The sequence below is a fragment of the Mytilus galloprovincialis genome, chromosome 7 (assembly GCF_965363235.1).
Source record: "Mytilus galloprovincialis chromosome 7, xbMytGall1.hap1.1, whole genome shotgun sequence".
Lineage (NCBI taxonomy): Eukaryota > Metazoa > Mollusca > Bivalvia > Mytilida > Mytilidae > Mytilus > Mytilus galloprovincialis.
In genome coordinates this window covers 90,201,016-90,223,754 of record NC_134844.1, presented here as the reverse complement: position 1 = coordinate 90,223,754, position 22,739 = coordinate 90,201,016, and positions in this window count along the sequence as shown.

The following is a 22,739-nucleotide window of genomic DNA, read 5'->3' as shown; positions in this document are numbered from 1 at the left end:
TTTTGCCGTTTTTGGTTATTATCTTGAATATTATTATAGATATAGATAAACTGTAAACTGCAATAATGTACAGCAAAGTAAGACCTAAAAATAATTCAACATGACCAAAATGGTCAATTGACCCCCTAAGGAGTTATTGACTTTTATAGTAATTTTTTAACAATTTTCATAAAATTTGTAAATTTTTACTAACATTTTCCACTGTAACTACTGGGCCAAGTTCATTATAGATAGAGATAATTGTAAGCAGCAATAATGTTCAGTAAAGTAAGATCTACAAACACATCACCAAAACACAATTTTGTCATGAATCCATTTGTGTCCTTTGTTTAATATTCACATAGACCAAGGTGAGCGACACAGGCTCTTTAGAGCCTCTAGTTTTCATACAAATAAGTTTAGCATTCACGAAGATCAGTTTTGTTACGTTGCACACTTTTAAAGCATGAAAAACTAACATATTAAAATCAAAATATGTACTTTTTTTTTGTTTAATCAGTTTCTGTTCGTTTATATGTAATTTGTCAATTAAACTGCAACCTGACGACACAAATAACCAAAATATACAAGACATAAATTTGACATCAGCCGGACGACACAATACTACAATTAGACGGCAACCTCACGACACAAATAACTTAAATACATCATCATACGAACTACGTCAAATAGACAACAGCCTGACGACACAAATAAGCAAAGTACATCAACATACGAAAAGGTCATTTAGTCAGCAACCTGACGACACACATAACCAACATACATCGACAAAAGAAATAAGTCAATGCGACAGAAACCTGACAACACAAAGAACAAAAATACATCAAAATACGATATACGTCATTAGACAGCAACCTGACGACACAAAAAAATCAAAATACATCAACATACGAAATACGTCAATTAGACAGCAACCTGACGACACAAATAACCAAAATACATCAACAAACGAAATACATCAACAAGACAGAAACATGACGACACAAAGAACAAAAATTCATCAGCATACGAAATACGTCAATCAGACAGCAACCTGACGACACAAATAACCAAAATACACCAACATACGAAATACATCAACAAGACAGAAACATGACGACACAAAGAACAAAAATTCATCAACATACGAAATACGTCAATTAGACAGCAACCTAACGACACAAATGAGCAAAGCGTACTTACTCTTGAGACAAACAAATCTAACAGAGCAAGGTAAACTTACACGAACAACACATAAAAAATTACAGAGCAAAGTGTACTTACTCTAGAGACAAACAAAACTAACAGAGCAAAGTGTACTTACACGAACAACACACAAAACTAACAGAGCAAAGTGTACTTACTCTAGAGACAAACAAATCTAACAGAGCAAGTTAAACTTACGCGAACAACACATAAAACTAACAGAGCAAAGTGTACTTACACGAGCAACAAACACTTTGCTCAGTTAGATTTGCTGTCGATCGTACAAATACACTTTGCTCAGTTAGATTTGCTGGTTGCTTGTGTAAGTATACTTTGATATGATATATGCATGTGAATTCCGTGTAGGTATACTTAACTTCGTAAGATCTGTGGTCGCGTGTGTAAGTTTAGGTTTATACATCTATGATTAAATCAAGTTTGTCATGTTTGTGTTATAAAGAGTCCTTGTTTCGCGATGTTTACAAGTAATTCACTCTCCTGTCTATTTAAGATGATAACAACGAATGACAAACCCGTTGTTGTATTTAAGATCGTAACAACGAATGATAAACCCGTTGTTGTATTTAAGATGGTAACAACCAATGATAAACCCGTTGTTGTATTTAAGATGGTAACAACCAATGATAAACCCGTTGTTGTATTTCAGATGTTAACAACGAATGATAAACCCGTTGTTGTATTTAAGATGGTAACAACGAAAGATAAACCCGTTGTTGTATTTAAGATGGTAACAACGAATGATAAACCCGTTGTTGTATTTAAGATGGTAACAACCAATGATAAACCCGTTGTTGTATTTAAGATGGTAACAACCAATGATAAACCCGTTGTTGTATTTCAGATGTTAACAACGAATGATAAACCCGTTTTTGTATTTAAGATGGTAACAACGAAAGATAAACCCGTTGTTGTATTTAAGATGGTAACTACGAATGATAAACCCGTTGTTGTATTTAAGATGGTAACAACCAATGATAAACCCTTTGTTGTATTTAAGATGGTAACAATCAATGATAAACCTGTTGTTGTATTTAAGATGGTAACAACGAAAGATATTAAAACCCGTTGTTGTATTTAAGATGGTAACAACCAATGATAAACCCGTTGTTGTATTTCAGATGTTAACAACGAATGATAAACCCGTTGTTGTATTTAAGATGGTAACAACGAAAGATAAACCCGTTGTTGTATTTAAGATGGTAACAACGAATGATAAACCCGTTGTTGTATTTAAGATGGTAACAACCAATGATAAACCCGTTGTTGTATTTAAGATGGTAACAACCAATGATAAACCCGTTGTTGTATTTCAGATGTTAACAACGAATGATAAACCCGTTGTTGTATTTAAGATGGTAACAACGAAAGATAAACCCGTTGTATTTAAGATGGTAACAACCAATGATAAACCCGTTGTTGTATATAAGATGCTAACAACCAATGATAAACCCGTTGTTGTATTTAAGATGGTAACAACGAATGATAAACCCGTTGTTGTATTTAAGATGGTAACAACGAATGATAAACCTGTTGTTGTATTTAAGATTGTAACAACCAATGATAAACCCGTTGTTGTATTTAAGATGGTAACAACGAATGATAAACCCGTTGTTGTATTTAAGATGGTAACAACCAATGATAAACCCGTTGTTGTATTTAAGATGGTAACAACCAATGATAAACCCGTTGTTGTATTTAAGATGGTAACAACCAATGATAAACCCGTTGTTGTATTTAAGATGGTAACAACGAATGATAAACCCGTTGTTGCATTTCAGATGATAACAACGAATGATAAACCCGTTGTTGCATTTAAGATTGTAACAACCAATGATAAACCCGTTGTTGTATTTAAGATAGTAACAACGAATGATAAACCCGTTGTTGTATTTAAGATGGTAACAAGCAATGATAAACCCGTTGTTGCATTTCAGATGATAACAACGAATGATAAACCTGTTGTTGTATTAGAGATGGTAACAACCAATGATAAACCCGTTGTTGTATTTAAGATGGTAACAACCAATGATAAACCCGTTGTTGTATTTAAGATGGTAACAACCAATGATAAACCCTTTGTTGTATTTAAGATGGTAACAATCAATGATAAACCCGTTGTTGTATTTAAGATGGTAACAACCAATGATAAACCCGTTGTTGTATTTAAGATGGTAACAACCAATGATAAACCCTTTGTTGTATTTAAGATTTGTTAGCCGTCGGTCTTTACCGAAAATTATGATATCTGACAATGCTTCTACGTATAAATCCGCAGCGACAGAGATTTCAAAAATATTCAAATCAGAAAAAGTGCACGGAAAACTTAGTGAGTTAGGAACATTGTGGAAGTTTATACCCAGCAGAGCTCCTTGGTACGGAGGATGGTGGGAGCGACTTATTGGACTCACTAAAACTTCGCTCAAGAAAACATTAGGACGTGCCTGTATCGACTTAGATATGCTACATACCGTTATTACAGAAATCGAGTGCACACTGAATGACCGACCGTTAACGTACATCTCTACTGATGAAAAGGATCCAGAACCACTTACGCCGTCTCATCTTTTGTATGGCAGAAGATTAAAGACACTTCCGTATCCTTTAAATGACAAAAGCGAATTTAAAGACACTAGAACAACACTAACTTGCGCTCATGCGCTAAAACGTAACAAACAACAACAAGATTTACTACAACACTTTCGGACGAGATGGAAGAAGGAGTACCTTACATCACTACGAGAATTCCACAGAGCCAGTGGCAATAATTTACAGAGGATAAAGACCGGGGACATAGTACAGATTCATGATGACTCGCCTAGAACTGTATGGAACATTGGTATCATCGAGGACCTTGTGCGTGGTGGAGATGGTTTGGTGAGATCAGCAATAGTGCGTACAAAATTTGGACTTACGAATAGACCAATCGTCAAACTCTACCCACTAGAGATAAATTCAAATGACAATGATGAATCACAAATACTTAGAAGAAGTGTCCGTTTACAAAACCGCAATCAGAGACTGTAATTATAATTGAGAACATTTTTCAATCGCAACCTTGATTCAGAGATAGTTTTAAATGTGATTTATAGACTTTAAAGTTTCAAATATTTCATTTCTTTTCATTTATAGATAATTTTCTTAATTTGGATAAATTGCTCATTGAGACTTTAATTGCACAAATTCGCGGCCCCGAGTATGTCGAGGATAATAGAGACAATCACATTACGCGGGATTCATACATGTACTTATACGCGTTACCGCTCTCTATATGTAACGTCATGGTTGCTATGTATTAACGTCATTGTATTCCAGCATTAAATCATCCATTTGTATAGACGTCTTTTTCTCTATTCATACAACACAACGCAAACTACAATTATACGATCACGAGACACCTGGCCCATAGGGCCAAGTGAGCTTTTCCCATCACTTGGAGTCCGTCGTCCGTCGTCGTCCGGCGTCCGTCATCTGTCGTCTGTACAAAAATCTTCTCCTCTGAAACTACTGGGCCAAATTTAACCAACATGGCCAAAATCATTATTAGGGTATCTAGTTTAAAAATAGTGTCCAGTGACCCGGCCAACCAACCAAGATGGCCGCCATGGCTAAAAATAGAACATAGGGGTAAAATGCAGTTTTTAGCTTATAACTCAAAAACCAAAGCATTTAGAGCAATTCTGACAATGAGGTAAAATTGTTTAACAGGTCAATTTCTATCTGCCCTGAAATTTTCAGATGAATCGGATAACCCGTTGTTAGGTTGCCGCCCCTGAATTGGTAATTTTAAGGGAATTTTGCTCTTTTTGGTTATTATCATGAATATTATTATAGATAAAGATAAACTGTAAACAGCAAAAATGTTCAGCAAATTAAGATATACAAATAAGTCAACATGACCGAAATGGTCAGTTGACCTCTTTAGGAGTTATTGCCCTTTATAGTAAATTTTTAACCATTTTCAGTAAATCTTAGTTATCTTTTACAAAAATCTTCCCCTCTGAAACTACTGGGCCAAATTGAACCAAACTTGGCCACAATCATCATTAGGGTATCTAGTTAAAAAATTGTGTCCGGTGATCCGGCCAACCAACCAAGATGGCCACCATGGCTAAAAATAGAACAAAGGGGTAAAATCAGTTTTTGGCTTATAACTCAAAAACCAAAGCATTTATAGCAAAGCTGATGAGGTTAAATGGATTATCAGGTCAAGATCTATCTGCCCTGAAATTTTCAGATGAATCGGACAACCCGTTGTTAGGTTGCCGCCCCTGAATTTGTAATTTTAAGGAAATTTTGCTGTTTTTGGTAATTATCATGAATATGATTATAGATAGAGATCAACTGTAAACAGCAAAAATGGTCAGCAAATTAAGATTTACAAATAAGTCAACATGACCGAAATGGTCAGTTGACCCCTTTAGCAGTTATAGCCCTTTATAGTCAATTTTTAACCATTTTCAGTAAATCTTAGTAATCTTTTACAAAAATCTTCTCCTCTGAAACTACTCGGCCAAATTATTCCAAACTTGGCCACAATCATTATTTGGGTACCTAGTTTATAAATTGTGTCCGGTGACCCGGCCAACCAACCAAGATGGCCACCATGGCTAAAAATAGAACATAGGGGTGAAATCAGTTTTTGGTTGATAACTCAAAAACCAAAGCATTTAGAGCAAATCTGATAAGAGGTTAAATGAATTATCAGGTCAATTTTCAGATGAATCGGATAACCCGTTGTTAGGTTGCTGCCTCTGAATTTGTTATTTTAAGGAAATTTTGCTGTTTTTGGTTATTATCATGAATATGATTATAGATAGAGATAAACTATAAACAGTAATAATGTACAGCAAAGTAAAACCTAAATAAGTCATCATAACCAAAAGGTCAATTGACCCCTTAAGGAGTCATTGCCCTCCATAGTCATTTTTAAACAATTTAAAATTTGTAAATTTTCACTAACATTATCTGCTGTTACTACTGGGCCAAGTTCATTATAGAGATAATTGCAAGCAGCAAGAATGTTCAGTAAAGTAAGATCTGCAAACATATCACCATCACAAATACACAATTTTGTTATGAATCCATCTGTGTCCTTTGTTAAGTATTCACATAGACCAAGGTGAGCGACACAGGCTCTTTAGAGCCTCTAGTTTACTTGAGGTCATGACTCATCCTGTCATATCATAAATTGTTAAGAGAGACACGAGTCTTATATAGAAATTAGGAAGATGTGGTGTGATTGCTTATGCGACAACTTTCCATCAGAGACCAATTGACGTAGAGGGATAACAATCTGATACTAGAATGTAACCATATAAAATAAGGAGATGTGGTATGATTGCTTATGCGACAACTTTCCACCACCAGAGACCAATTGACGTAGGGGGGGGGGAAACAATCTGATACAAGAATGAAACCATATAAAAATAAGGAGATGTGGTGTGATTGCTTATGCGACAACTTTCCACCAGAGACCAATTGACGTATGGGGAAAACAATCTGATACTAGAATGTAACCATATAGAAATAAGGAGATGTGGTATGATTGCTTATGCGACAACTTTCCACTACCAGAGACCAATTGACGTAGGGGGGAAAACAATCTGATACGAGAATGAAATCATATAAAAATAAGGAGATGTGGTGTGATTGCTTATGCGACAACTTTCCACCAGAGACCAATTGACGTATGGGGAAAACAATCTGATACTAGAATGTAACCATATAAAAATAAGGAGATGTGGTGTGATTGCTTATGCGACAACTTTCCACCACCAGAGACCAATTGACGTAGGTGGAAAACAATCTGATACTAGAATGTAATCATATAAAATAAGGAGATGTGGTATGATTGCTTATGCGACAACTTTCCACCACCAGAGACCAATTGACGTAGGTGGAAAACAATCTGATACTAGAATGTAACCATATAAAATAAGAAGATGTGGTATGATTGCTAATGCGACAATTTTCCACCACCAGAGACCAATTGACGTAGGTGGAAAAACAATCTGATACTAGAATGTAACCATATAAAAATAAGGAGATGTGGTATGATTGCTTATGCGACAACTTTCCACCACCAGAGACCAATTGACGTAGGTGGAAAACAATCTGATACTAGAATGTAACCATATAAAAATTGTTACGGCCAGAAATCGCCTTTAAATTGTAGCCAACAAAAGACACAAATCAATAATAAAATTTAACAATATTTAATATACAAAAGTTTACAAAAGGTATTACACAAATATTACTGTTAACTTAACTGTCAAAATATGAGTCCAATCTGTTATCTTTATCTGTATCCGGAAATCTTTCGGAATCCAATTTGAATATTACGTTCACTACTAATGTCACAATCCAGTATGATGTTGTTTGTAGAATAAAAGTGTCAATCCAAATGCTGTGAATACTAATGTCTATCAATGTCTATGTCCAAGTTTAATTATGAGAGTTTAACTTTAGTGTCTGTATATATAGTTTTGTCATGGAAAATTCTAGAACACTCTATAATGGAACATTGTGGAAAATCCTGGAAAGTTACAACGGAAGTTTCTGGAATAACGTAGAAGTTTAAATTACGCATCTTTTATAAGGATCATTCTAGAAAGTTCCAATCATTCTGTGATTGTTCCAGTGATTCCTAAACTGCACAATTATAAGATTATTTGGTAAACAACTATCAGGCCATACAACACAAATTAGGCCAACATAAATAAACATAATAATTACAATATCATAACACCTCCCCCCTTAAAAGAAGTTTTAGTGTAACAAAAACTTATCATGAATAATATGAACAAAAATACATAATATATACAAAGTGATTTAATAAGCTCTAGATAAAGCATCAGCTATTACATTATCTTTACCCTTAATATGTTTTACAATTACATCATATTCCTGTAACAATAAACTCCACCTAGTCAACCTCTGATTCTTGTTTCTCATTTTATGCATGAAGGTGAGAGGATTATGATCAGTATAAACAAGAATAGGATATACAGTGGGATTCAAATATACATCAAAATGTTGAAGTGCTGACAACATTGCAAAACACTCTTTTTCAATAGTTGAATAATTTTTCTGATGTTTATCTAATTTCTTAGAAAAATATGATATAGGTTTTTCAACATTATCATCTGTCTCTTGATATAAAACAGCTCCTATTCCTACATCGCTTGCATCAACGGCAAGTTTAAATTGTTTTTCAAAGTCCGGAGTAATCAGAACTGGACTATTAATTAAAAGTGATTTGCTATTTTCAAAGGCTTTCTGACAATTTTCACTCCAGATAAATTTAGAATCTTTTCGTAAAAGATGAGTCAATGGTTGAACAACAGTAGCAAAATTTGAACAGAATTTCCTGTAAAATCCTATCATGCCTAAATATCTCATAAGTTGTTTTCTATTTGTAGGAGGTGGAAATTTGGAAATAGCTTCAACTTTAGCCATAATAGGTTTTACTTGACCTTGGCCAACTGTATGCCCTAAATAATCAACAGTGGCCTGACAAAATTCACTTTTACCAAGATTAACAGTCAAATTTGAATGTGACAATCTATCAAAAGTATCATACAAATGTGTTAAATGCTGTTCACAGCTATCACTACATACAATAAGATCATCAATATAAGCATAACAACAGTCTAAATCTTTTATAACATTATTGATCATTCTTTGAAATGTAGCTGGAGCACTTTTCATGCCAAATGGCATTACAGTATATTGAAATAAGCCATCTGGTGTAACAAAAGCTGATATTTCACGAGCTCTCTGTGTCAATGGAACTTGCCAATAACCTTTCAATAAATCAAATTTGCTCACAAATTTTGCTTGACCAATATTGTCAATACAATCGTCTATCCTTGGAATCGGATAGGAATCAGATTTTGAGACTGAATTTACTTTTCTGAAATCAGTCACGAAACGAAAGGTTTTATCTGGTTTTGGCACAAGGAGACAAGGAGAGCTCCATTCACTGTTACTCGGCTCAATAATATCATTGTCAAGCATATATTTAATTTCTTTTCTCATAACTTCAAGTTTGAGTGGATTGAGCCGGTAAGGATGTTGCTTAATGGGAGAAGCATCTCCTACATCAACATCATGACAAACAGCAGTGGTTTTGTTTGGCACATCTGGAAAAAGATTTTTAAAAGAAAATACCAAAGTTTTTATTTCTTCTCTACGATCAAAAGACAGATGTGCAAGTTTTGAATCTACATTTGACAAAATTTCTGAATTTTTCAATCTAACTGTCTCTTCCATAGTTTTACAACTAAAAATTGGTTCAATTACATCTGGTTTGTCATGATTGTTCTCAAATTTAACCATGCCTAAAGTGGCAACTGGTTTACTATCACATAGAACATTAGTACGCTCAAAATATGGTTTTAACATATTAATATGACACACTCTATTTTGTTTGCGCCGACCTGGAGTTTTTACAATATAATTCAAATCATTGATTTTACTCTCTATTGTATAAGGACCACAATATTTAGCCTGTAAAGGATGTCCAGGGACTGGCAAAAATACAAGTACCTTATCACCAGGCTCAAATACTCTATCCCTGGCATCTTTATCATACCAAATTTTCATCTTGCTCTGTATATTTTTTTAAGTTTTTCTGAGCAATTTGACAAGCAGTATACAATTTTTCTTTAAATCTAGATACATAGTCTAAAAGATTCAAGTCAGTATGTTCAGTAAGCCACTTTTCCTTAATCAATTTTAACGGTCCCCTTACAGTATGGCCAAATACCAACTCAAAGGGACTAAATCCAAGGGATTCTTGAACAGCCTCTCGGACTGCAAAAAGTAGAAAGTGAACTCCATCATCCCAGTCTCTATCAAATTGAAGACAAAAAGTTCTAATCATGTTCTTCAATGTTTGATGAAAACGTTCTAAGGCACCTTGAGATTCTGGATGATAAGCACTTGATCTGTACTGAGCAATCCCTAACTGGTATACGACTTGCTGAAATAAACCTGACATGAAATTTGATCCCTGGTCGGACTGTATAGACTTAGGAAGTCCTACTAATGTGAAAAATTTGATCAAAGCTTTGACGATAGTAGGTGTCTTGATATTTCTGAGCGGAATAGCTTCAGGAAAGCGGGTAGATGTACACATGATTGTCAATAAATATGCATTTCCAGTTTTGGTCTTTGGTAAAGGTCCAACGCAGTCAATTAGAATTCTGCTGAAAGGTTCGTCAAAGGCTGGAATAGGCAGAAGTGGTGCTGGTGGTATTTTCTGGTTAGGCTTACCAACAACCTGGCATATATGGCATGATTTGCAGTATTCTGCGACATCATTTCGAAGTCTGGGCCAGTAGAAATGCTGCAAGATCTTAAGGCAAGTCTTCCTTATACCTAAGTGTCCAGCCAAGGGGGTGTCATGGGCAAGACCAATAATTTCTTGTCTATAAACTTTAGGCACCACCACTTGGTATAGCACTCTCCATTCCTCCTCTGGGGTAGCATCAGGAGGCCTCCACTTCCTCATTAAAATACTGTCCTGATGGTAATAGCATTCGGCCACTTTGTCTGCTTCCTCCTGTGGTTGAGCCCTCTGGCTGAGCTGAAGAACCTCAGTGTCTTTATGTTGTTCTTCGAGTAAATTATTTCGGTCTAATGAATGGCTGTTTACATCTGGCCATGGCATAATAACATTTTTGTTAACACTAGGTGGTTTTATAATAGCCTTTTCTGAGTTACCAGGATCTTCAATATCAGCTATAAAAGTGTCAGAAAGGTCCATGTAATCAAACTTGTCTTCTTGCAAATTCTCATTTTGTTGTTTTCTAGCCATCGCCCTAGTAACAACACAAGCTGGATACAATTCAGCATCATCTTCAGGTGATTTAACATCCACCACCGGTTCACTGGTAACAATTGGTTCAGCAACCACTTTGTTCCTAGCTAGATCATTTCCTAGCAATAAGGTAACACCCTCAACAGGGAGATTAGGACGAACACCTACAATAACTGGTCCAGTTATCAAATCTGACTTCAGATAAATACGATGGAGAGGAACATCTATACAACCTAACTCTACACCTTGTAACAAAACGGAGGCACCAACAGAAGTCTTCTCGGACAAAGGCAACACACCTTCTAACAATAAAGACTGAGAAGCTCCAGTGTCCCGTAAAATCTTAATAGGCTGAAGAGTGGTATCATCAACAATAGAAACAAACCCATCAGACATAAAGGGTTTGTATTCCTCCATGTAATCACAAAAACTGGACTTAAAAGCCTGACTCGCAGGACATTCCAATGTACTGGTAATATAAGGTGTCGTACAAGCACTGGTCTTCGGCTTATTATCTCGTTCATTCTTCTTCTGGAGTCTAAAACAATCAGCCATCAGGTGACCAATCTTCTTACAATAAGCACAAGTCAGTGACTTCTTCTCAAAAGTATCAAATTTTGGACTAGACATATTATAACTGGACTGACTCTTATTCTGTGGAACAGGCTTACTATCAGTACGCTCAGTGCTTTGATTTTTGTAATTTCCACTGGAAGTATTAACATTTTGACTCTTGAAACTTCTTTTATGTGAAAGAGTATAATTATCTGAAATTACAGCCGCATCATGTATTGACTCAACAGTTTTGTCGTCTAAATGTGTTTTTAATTCTGAATGAACACATTGTTTAAACTCTTCTAATAACATCAATTGTCTTAGTTGATCAAAATTGTTTTTTGTTTTCTTTGAAGTAAGCCATTTATCAAATAGATCTTCTTTTTCCCGAGCAAATTCCACATAGGTTTGCGAATCAAACTTTTTATAAGATCTAAATTTCTGTCTATATGCTTCTGGTACTAGCTCATAGGCTTTCAAAATTTCCTGTTTCACAGTGTCATAATCAGAACTTTTTTCTGATGGAAGTGCGGAGTATATTTCAGCTGCCTTACCCTCAAAAACACTTTGCAGCATCGTAGTCCAATACGGCATTGGCCATTTCAAATTATTAGCAATTTTCTCAAACTGTGGAAAATATTTATCAACTGTTTTTTCACAAAATTTCGGAACCAAACGTATATTTTTTGCTGCATCAAAATAATCTGATTTCGACTGGACTTTAGTGTTGCTTTCTTCTTTGACCATTTCAATTTTCAGTTTTTCCATCTCTAGCCTTTCTCTCATTTCAAGTTCTTTTAATTTTAATTCATCTTCTTTTATTTTCTCCCTCTCCTTCATTTCCAGTTCTTTTAATTTAAATTCATCTTCTTTTTCTTTTCTCTCTATTTCCAACCTTTCCTTCATTTCCAGTTCTGCTTGTTTTAATTTAAATTCATCTTCTTTTCTTTTCTCCATCTCCTTCATTTCCAATTCTTTTAGTTTGAGTTCATGTTCTAATTCAAGCTGTTTTAATTTAAAGGCGTCAATATTTTCGACCTTAAGTTCAAGAGCCTCTTCACCTAAAATTTCTGCGTCAACTAATTTGTCTATAACCAAATTTTTTATAATTTGTTTTCTCATAGATACTTTAAAAACTAATTTCAGTTCTTTAGCAAGCAACACTAATTCCTCTTTCTTTAAATTATCAAAACTCTCCAGGTCTGGCGTTTTCAAAAATTTACCAGCATCAAATGCCATTTTGTAGAATTTTGTTGGCTAGTTATAATACAAATACTAAACAAATTTTGAATAAAATATTTTTAAGATCCCAGGACGAGCCCCCAATTTCTGTTACGGCCAGAAATCGCCTTTAAATTGTAGCCAACAAAAGACACAAATCAATAATAAAATTTAACAATATTTAATATACAAAAGTTTACAAAAGGTATTACACAAATATTACTGTTAACTTAACTGTCAAAATATGAGTCCAATCTGTTATCTTTATCTGTATCCGGAAATCTTTCGGAATCCAATTTGAATATTACGTTCACTACTAATGTCACAATCCAGTATGATGTTGTTTGTAGAATAAAAGTGTCAATCCAAATGCTGTGAATACTAATGTCTATCAATGTCTATGTCCAAGTTTAATTATGAGAGTTTAACTTTAGTGTCTGTATATATAGTTTTGTCATGGAAAATTCTAGAACACTCTATAATGGAACATTGTGGAAAATCCTGGAAAGTTACAACGGAAGTTTCTGGAATAACGTAGAAGTTTAAATTACGCATCTTTTATAAGGATCATTCTAGAAAGTTCCAATCATTCTGTGATTGTTCCAGTGATTCCTAAACTGCACAATTATAAGATTATTTGGTAAACAACTATCAGGCCATACAACACAAATTAGGCCAACATAAATAAACATAATAATTACAATATCATAACAAAATAAGGAGATGTGGTATGATTGCTAATGCGACAACTTTCCACCACCAGATACCAATTGACGTAGGAGGAAAAACAATCTGATACTTGAATGTAACCATATAAAAATAAGGAGATGTGGTATGATTGCTAATGCGACAACTTTCCACCAGAGACCAATTGACGTAGGAGGAAAAACAATCTGATACTAGAATGTAACCATATAAAAATAAGGAGATGTGGTATGATTGCTAATGCGACAACTTTCCACCAGAGACCAATTGACGTAGGAGGAAAAACAATCTGATACTGGAATGTAACCATATAAAATAAGGAGATGTGGTATTATTGCTTATGCGATAATTTTCCACCACCAGAGACCAATTGACGTAGGTGGAAAAACAATCTGATACTAGAATGTAACCATATAAAAATAAGGAGATGTGGTATGATTGCTAATGCGACATCTTTCCACCACCAGAGACCAATTGACGTAGGTGGAAAAACAATCTGATACTAGAATGTAACCATATAAAAATAAGGAGATGTGGTATGATTGCTTATGCGACATCTTTCCACCACCAGAGACCAATTGACGTAGGTGGAAAAACAATTTGATACTAGAATGTAACCATATAAAATAAGGAGATGTGGTACGGTATGATTGCTTATGCGACATCTTTCCACCACCAGAGACCAATTGACGTAGGGGGATAACAATCAGATACTAAAATGTAACCATATAAAATAAGAAGATGTGGTATGATTGCTAATGCGACATCTTTCCACCATCAGAGACCAATTGACATAGGGGATAACAATCAGATACTAGAATGTCACAATATAAAAATAAGGAGATGTGGTATGATTGCTTCTGCGACAACTTTCCACCACCTGAGACCAATTGACGTAGGGGGTTAACAATCAGATACTAGAATGTCACAATATAAAAATAAAGAGATGTGGTTTGATTGCTAATGCGACATCTTTCCACCAGAGACCAATTGACGTAGGTGGAAAAACAATCTGATACTAGAATGTAACCATATAAAATAAGGAGATGTGGTATGATTGCTTATGCGACATCTTTCCACCACCAGAGACCAATTGACGTAGGTGGAAAAACAATCTGTTATAGATAATGCATATTTTAAGGTTTTTCTTGTCGAAGAACACACCGAGGGGTGTCAGGATTGATCAAATGAAAGACCGACCGGAGGGAGGTCTTTCTTTGAACAATCCTGACACCCCGAGGTGTGTTCTACGACAAGAAAATCCTTAAAATATGCATTATCTGACTTATATACCGTCAAAAAATATTAATTTTATAAAGTTTTGTAAAATTTAGTATCCTATCTTACCGACAACACTCAAGTGGGATATCCCTTTCTAATGCGTTCATGTTTTAAATACGCCCTGCGGCTCATTTAGAATGTGAAATAAAACTCAGTAAATAATTTAGATATAAACCTTAAAAATTATTATCCATACACAATAAAAATATTACTGTAACTGCATGAAGTAAGACACAAATGTATTGTTACCATCCGATAACGGTGTATGACAAATACAAGACACATTGTAATTGTGAGTAATTTATTGTACCACATACAAGTGTAGCTTATGGAAAAGGGGGAGGGGTATGGTTTTTTTCTATTTCTTATGTTATTTCTATCACGGAAAAGTGGTTATTTTTTTTAACAATTTTATTTGAATCGAATGAGATTGTCTTTTGAATAGCAATACATTTCATTAAAAGATAATCTGGATATAATTATATACCCTCCGCACCTGACCCTTTCGTGAGTTACGTTAATATTATTCAATAGAATATTCAATAGAATATAAGATTATCTTATTAGTTGATCATTTGATAGAATACGTATACGTAAATTTTAAAAAGTTAAGAACTGACACGAAGACGAATATAAATACATGTAGGTCACAGTATGATTTCCTATTCAGTGTGTATCGTTCTGAACATGCATGAAATATTTGCCACTGGACGTTAAGCAAGCAACCAAAAATCAGGCAACCTTTTCAGTTTGACTCAATAAGATTTTCAAAATCTTACACACGAATATGTTAAATCTGGATTTATTTTATGAAAGTCTACATTAAAATTCATCTGACATATATGATAATGTTTCTTTATTGTAGCGATAAATTAACAAATCTTCACGTTATTTGTTTCTAAAATTAAAATACGGGACTACAATGACGGTTTCTTTTACACCTTTCATCGATTAAACTTTAAAAAATAAATTTCCAAATCGGCAACAAAAAACTATTAGACGAATAAAGTTTTGAAGTAAATCATAGATTGCATGTTTATCAAGGAAAATAATGACCTCTCACAGGTCATTATTTTATGCCTTGGAGCATATATCATTGAAACATGGTATCGTCCGGGTTCATTCTGAAAAAGAATGACCTGTCGTTCTGAAAGAAAATAACTCCATATAGGTATATAAGATACTAGAATGTAACCATATAAAAATAAGGAGATGTGGTATGATTGCTAATGCGACATCTTTCCACCACCAGAGACCAATTGACGTAGGTGGAAAAGCAATCTGATACTAGAATGTAACCATATAAAATAAGGAGATGTGGTATGATTGCTTATGCGACATCTTTCCACCACCAGAGACCAATTGACGTAGGGAGAAAAACAATCTGATACTAGACTGTAACCATATAAAATAAGAAGATGTGGTATGATTGCTAATGCGACATCTCTCCACCATCAGAGACCAATTGACGTAGGGGATAAACAATATGATACTAGCATGTAAGCTAGAATGTAACCATATAAAATAAGGAGATGTGGTATGATTGCTTATGCGACATCTTTTTACCACCAGAGACCAATCGACGTAGGGGGAAAAACAATCTGATACTAGAATGTAACCATATAAAATAAGGAGATGTGGTATGATTGCTAATGCGACAACTTTCCACCATCAGAGACCAATTGACGTAGGAGGATAACAATCTGATACTAAAATGTAACCATATAAAAATAAGGAGATGTGGTATGATTGCTTATGCGACATCTTTCCACCACCAGAGACCAATTGACGTAGGGGGAAAAACAATCTGATACTAGAATGTAACCATATAAAATAAGGAGATGTGGTATGATTGCTAATGCGACAACTTTCCACCATCAGAGACCAATTGACGTAGGGGGATAACAATCAAATACTAGAATGTAACCATATAAAATAAGGAGATGTGGTATGATTGCTTATGCGACAATTTTCCACCATCAGAGACCAATTGACATAGGGGATAACAATCAGATACTAGAATGTCACAATATAAAAATAAGGAGATGTGGTATGATTGCTTATGCGACAACTTTCCACCACAAGAGACCAATTGAAGTAGGGGGTTAACAATCAGATACTAGAATGTCACAATATAAAAATAAGGAGATGTGGTATGATTGCTAATGCGACATCTTTTCACCAGAGACCAATTGACGTAGGTGGAAAAACAATCTGATACTTGAATGTAAACATATAAAATAAGGAGATGTGGTATGATTGCTTATGCGACATATCTTTCCACCACCAGAGACCAATTGACGTAGGTGAAAACACAATCTGATACTAGAATGTAACCATATAAAATAAGGAGATGTGGTATGATTGCTTATGCGACAATTTTCCACCACCAGAGACCAATTGACATAGGTGGAAAAACAATCTAATACTAGAATGTAACCATATGAAAATAATGAGAAGTGGTATGATTGCTTATGCGACAACTTTCCACCAGAGATGAATTGACGTAGGGGAAAACAATCTGATACTAGAATGTAAGCTAGAATGTAACCATATAAAAATAAGGAAATGTGGTATGATTGCAAACGAGGGCTATCCACCAGAGTTCAAATGAAGTGGATCAATGCAATTATAAAACATAGCACATCTGTCAACAATGAGCAAATTAAAATCCATGCTGCCAAAGGACCTGACATGAATTATGTAAAACCAATGCAAACATAACTGGTTGTAAGAAAGAAAAAGAATTTTACAAAGATATATAGATTTCACAACAGCTACAAGACTTAGTGTGTTACGATATTTATCCACTCGAGACATTTAAATTTTAAGGTTTAAAGAGCGAGGCTTGCCGAGCTTTTTAAATAATTAAAATTTAACTGTTGAGAGTGAAGAAATATCGTAATACACGAGTTATAGTGGTGGAATCTGTTTCTCTAATGATTTTTATCCTTCCTTTTCAATAATTTGCAGAAAGTTGTGTTTTTATATGTGAAGTCATCAGACATGATCGACTTTTTTATGACGACACAATAGACAAATTTAGATGAAAACTAGAAAATTTTACGCCATAATTAAATTTCGACCAATTATTTAACCACTTAACTAAAGGCCCCTGACTTTGGACAGGTATAAAATAATGTGGTGGTGGGGGGGGGAGGGGGGTTAAACATGTTTGTGAGCGCTCAACCCTCGCCTAACCTGGGACAATGTTGTAACAGCACAACATAAGAACAAACTATAAAAATCAGTTTAAAAGGCTTAACTCATCAGATCGATACAAAGCAGAAATACATCAAACAAAAACAAAGACCGGAGTGCTTTTTTAGGACTTGAGTTTGTCTTTAAAACAACATTGTTATTGTTTATATATAGTGAAGAAAGTTAATACATGTATAGTATTGCATCATTTCATATCGTGGTACTATGTCATAATGAGACTTCGTGATGCGTAGGGATTTTTTTTTTAATATTGTTCATAAATCATTCCTCTTAAGACAATAAGCATATACAGTGTATATGTTACAGTAAATTTGTATAATTAGGGATTATGTAGAATCCCTGATTTTTCAGGGAATATGTAGAATAACTAAAATCATTAGTAATTATATATAATCCCTGGAAATGACCAGTGATTTTACATAATCACTGAACATTTTAATAATTATTCTACTAATTCCCTAATATGATTTCAGGGATTATTTTTTTTTTAACACTCTAATTGATTCTTTATTGCACATATTGCTGTTTAACAATTAAACTTGGTGTACAGCATTTCATCAAGTTTCCCTGTTAGATAACAACTGAATACCCAGGATAATATTCAGTAAAATTAACTAATAAATGATATTGGTCAAATTCACACATTAAACTATTATTATATTTGTTACAAATGGTATTTTCAGATATATTCATATACAAAATATCTACACAATAATTGTTTTACGGAATTTGATCATTCATCCTGAATGACTTTTTGGGTTCTTTTATTATTTAATCAAAAATAAATTGCGGTCAAGTGACCTCACACGACTTTTCTGGGACTGTCCAGGTGGCGCTGTTGTCAATCAGCTGTTTTGAAAGGAGCTCCGTATATTTTCGTAAAATTCATATATATTGAGGAATTATTCAGTAGTGAAAAGATCAACATAGACTTATTACAGTTTTAAAAACATTTTGCAGCCGTTATAACAAACACTTTCAGTAAATTTAGTGGAAAAAACATTGATCGAAATGAACTTGTATGGAAAACGTCCATGGCAACCGGCCAAATGCTAAACTAGATAACTGAGGAAGTATTCATTGTTTGAACATTTTTTTAAAGGATAGGAGGAATATATTTCAGAAGAATAATGCGGTAAGATTAGATTTACATACTTTTTTGAACAAACGTAATCGGATTAAACCAGAAAAACATTCGTTGTTTACAAACATTGATTGTGACGTCACATATTCAAAATGGCAGCCCCCATGAAATATGTTGAGAAGAAGTAAAAGAAACGGGAAACCAAAAGATTTCTTCAGCCCAAAGGCACCAAAACAGGTAAAAAACAAAATAAATAAAACTGTGACCCCAACACAAACACCTACAAAAATAAAAGATACAGATATTGAACCCATACTTAAAGAATATGACATTTGCATTGGATGCGGTCAACATAAATGCTCATCTGAAACAGACTGGATAGAATGTGATGACTGTAGATGCTGGTGGCATTGTAACTGTGCTGGAATTAGTAATAGAGATTCAAATAAGTATACAACTTTCAGAATAAAATTTAAATGTGCATTTTGTGTCATCAAACAAAACCACATAATCCAAAGGGCTAAAAGAATAACAGAGAATCATTTAACTGTAAATATAGAATTAAACAAGGTACAAAAAGAAGAACCAAAGACAGAAGACATAAAGAAAACCAAGTCTGTTGAAAGTGACAAACAATCAGAAAAAGAAATAAAAAAAAAAACTACAAAAAGGATTGAAAAAACCGATCCAAACCTTATATTAGTTATAGACAATATAGAAAATCAAGAAATATTTTCAAGCAGTAAAGAAATAAGAAAAGAGCTCTGTACCCTAGAAAAGAGAGCAGAAAAGGTCAAACTAGCTTACAAATTACCACTTGGTGGAATAGCCTTACACTTTGAAAAGAAAGAGGATTTGACAGAATTTAAAACCTATAATACAGAAAAAATATTTGGGAAAGAAAGTAATATACATCTTCCAGCGTCTATAAGACCACACAGAGAATCAATTGGATTCATTCGTGATATACCTATACACAAAAATATCCAAGATATTAAAAGCCAAATCGAAAAACAAACAACAGCACAAATAACAAAGGTAACCAGAATTAGATATTGGGATACTAAAAAACCTATGCCAATTGTAAAGATAGAATTTGACACTCCACAAGACTTAAGACAAACCTTAAACCAAGAACTTCATAATTTATCATATGGAAACAACACTATTTTTGTGGAGAAAAGAAGAAACTATAGATTTATTCGCTGTTTTAAGTGTCAACATCTTGGTCATTCTTCTAATCAATGTAAATCGGATAGCTGTTGTAACAACTGTGGCTCTGAAAGTTGCAAGGAACAGTACTGTACTAAACCATCCCAATGTTGTAACTGTGGAGGGTCTCACAAATCATCATCATCAAAATGTCCAGAATTCATTAGATTTGTCAATCAAAGAAAATTTAGAAACACCATTTAAGCAGAAACATACCATAATATATTTAATCACCATGAGACTGTTATTTATCAATGCACAATCATTTAAAACTGCAGTGGAATTAAAAGATATTGTAAGAAATTATGATATAGATATTTTATGCATCAATGAAACATTTGAATCAAAACAAAATCCATTGAAATTTGAAAACTGGCAAATTTTTAGTTCACCACGACCAGATAAATCAAGAGGAGGATCGGCAATATGCATCAAGCCAAATTTGGAATTTGTGGCAGAAAGAAGACAACAATATGAAAAATATGATTTCGAAATGGTCTGTCTGGAAATAAAAGACCAACAAAATAAGAAGATAAACTTATGGGTGCCATATATTACCCCAGAAAATACAGAACATATGAAGAAATTATGTTTAGAAATTAATACACAGAAGCTGGAAAATTTGGTAATTCTAGGAGATCTCAATGCAAAATCATTTGAATGGAACAACAAAACAGAAAACAAACATGGAGAACTTTTAGAACAATGCATGACAAAAACAAGTTTAATTTGTGTAAATGATGGACAAGCAACACGTAGAAATTGTGACAGTATTATAGACCTAGCCCTAATATCACAGAACATTTATAATATTGTGGAAGACACTACACGAAATCCCGGATTTGAAGAGGTATACAAATGTTATGTAAATGTTTTCAGAGACCGACATTTACATATATTTACAAACCGCTGCATTTAGTTTATCTTGTCTTGACATGTAGTAAATATCAACATTTCTTGTGCTATACCCTCCTATAGGCGGTTATGAGAGACCGCGGTTTATAAAATATATTAACACCTAATCAAACCATTTTAAAGTTTAGAATTTGCATATATTTATAACCATCTCAAAACTTTCGCAAACTTATGTATTTGTATACCTCTGCAAATGGAAATCTTTGTCATGTATTTTTCTATGATGTAAATTTATACGCAAAAGTGTTTCTTTGTCTAGGTAGCAAAGCATCATCATTCAAATAATTTTATAGGGGTTATAAAGTGTAAGGTGCATCTACATTTGCCTGGTATGTAAACCAATTGAAAACGAGAACTTTATAGAGGGGTGTAAAGCATCATTTCCTTTAATCTGCAGAGACCTGTCAAATGTATTGTAAAGGAATATTTTTGTTAGTCTTTATAGTCGGCTGAAATGTATGTCAAATCAGAACATATCAAAAGCCTTTGAGCATATTCCTAAATGTATGGTAAATACATAGATTTGCAGACAATTTGTTTAATTAAGAAATGTGGCCAAATGATAATATCAATGACATGTGTAAATATATTGGGCATATGTAACTTTGAATACATATGCAAAGAAATGATAAAGAAAGATATTTCAGACAGCTAGAAATGTATGTGTAAATATATTGGGCATATGAAACTTTGAATATGTATGCAAAGATATTATAAAGAAAGATATTTAAGACAGCTAGAAATGTATGGTAAATAGTTATATTTGCTTTTAGTTTGCTGATATATTTGAAAGGTGCAGATTATGTGGACAAATATTGCCATAGCTTTACTGGTAAAGCTATGATATGACACATATATAGCTACTTTGGGATTGATTTTGGCATATTGGTAATATCATTTATTATACAAGTATTTCAATAATTTCTTTTTAATAAAAAAAAAAAAAATCGGGTCTTCATAAACGCTTCTTGATCTCTTGATGTACTGCGTGAATTTCTTCATCCATCAAAATCTTCTACTCTCGGGAAGTTATGATGGTTCATTCGCGAAGCATAACACGATCGTTTCCTTTGAGTATCTCTTTGAAACTTCTGGAATTGCACGAGTCATAATTCACTCTGTTTATAAAACATAGAATTTACTTTTTTTAAAAGAGACATACACTACAATATGTATTATATGTTACTGCAGAGACATTTATACTATTTATATTATATGTCTCTTGTTACTGGTAGAAATAATACACAAATACAAATTAAGCCAAAACAATACTAGATAATAACAAATTTAAAATCGGTAGCGTTCGGAAGGTTATCGAGCGATTTATCAAGTTTTTATAAAAAGTCCAAGTTTCTGAAATAGTCTAGAAATATTCCTTCATTTGTAGTAAAGTTGCCACATAATATTTGACACAAAACACATCTTGAGAGAATGCACACATAATTATATAAACGTTAAATCTATTGAAGAATATTTTCCTTATCCGTTAAGTCCTTTCACGAGATGTTGAAC